At 41.1% G+C, this 642-nt stretch overlaps 1 non-coding gene across 1 annotated transcript; it reads right to left on the bottom strand.

The window, feature by feature from the left end:
* Positions 1–249: 249 nt before the first annotated feature.
* Positions 250–357, bottom strand: LOC112704276 (small nucleolar RNA R71). Its single transcript, XR_003154910.1, has one exon. It is a non-coding gene; the product is annotated as a small nucleolar RNA R71 (small nucleolar RNA).
* Between the last annotated feature and the right edge of the window lie 285 nt (positions 358–642).

The following is a 642-nucleotide window of genomic DNA, read 5'->3' as shown; positions in this document are numbered from 1 at the left end:
CAGAATTGCAAGTTCCATAGACTTCCATTGGAAGATCCTCATCAGTTCTTAGCTGAATTCTTGCAAATCTGTGACACTGTCAAGACTAATGGGGTTGACCCTGAGGTCTACAGACTTATGCTATTCTCTTTTGCTGTAAGAGACAGGGCTAGGACATGGTTGGACTCACAACCTAAAGAAAGCCTGGACTCTTGGGAAAAGCTAGTCAATGCCTTCTTGGCAAAGTTCTTCCCACCTCAAAAATTGAGTAAGCTTAGAGTGGAAGTCCAAACCTTCAGACAGAAGGAAGGAGAATCCCTCTATGAAGCTTGGGAAAGATACAAACAATTAATCAGAAAGTGTCCTTCTGACATGCTTTCTGAATGGAGCATCATAGGTATTCTCTATGATGGTCTCTCTGAACTATCCAAGATGTCTTTGGATAGCTCTGCTGGAGGATCTCTTCATCTGAAGAAGACGCCTACAGAAGCTCAAGAGCTGATTGAAATGGTTGCAAATAACCAATTCATGTACACTTCTGAAAGAAATCCTGTGAACAATGGGACTAGTCAGAAGAAAGGAGTTCTTGAGATTGACACTCTGAATGCCATATTGGCTCAGAACAAAATATTGACTCAACAAGTCAATATGATTTCTCAAAGT

The sequence above is a fragment of the Arachis hypogaea genome, chromosome 7 (assembly GCF_003086295.3).
Source record: "Arachis hypogaea cultivar Tifrunner chromosome 7, arahy.Tifrunner.gnm2.J5K5, whole genome shotgun sequence".
Classification (NCBI taxonomy): domain Eukaryota; kingdom Viridiplantae; phylum Streptophyta; class Magnoliopsida; order Fabales; family Fabaceae; genus Arachis; species Arachis hypogaea.
The sequence above is the reverse complement of the archived record's forward strand: the minus strand, read 5'-3'. Positions and strand labels throughout refer to the sequence as shown.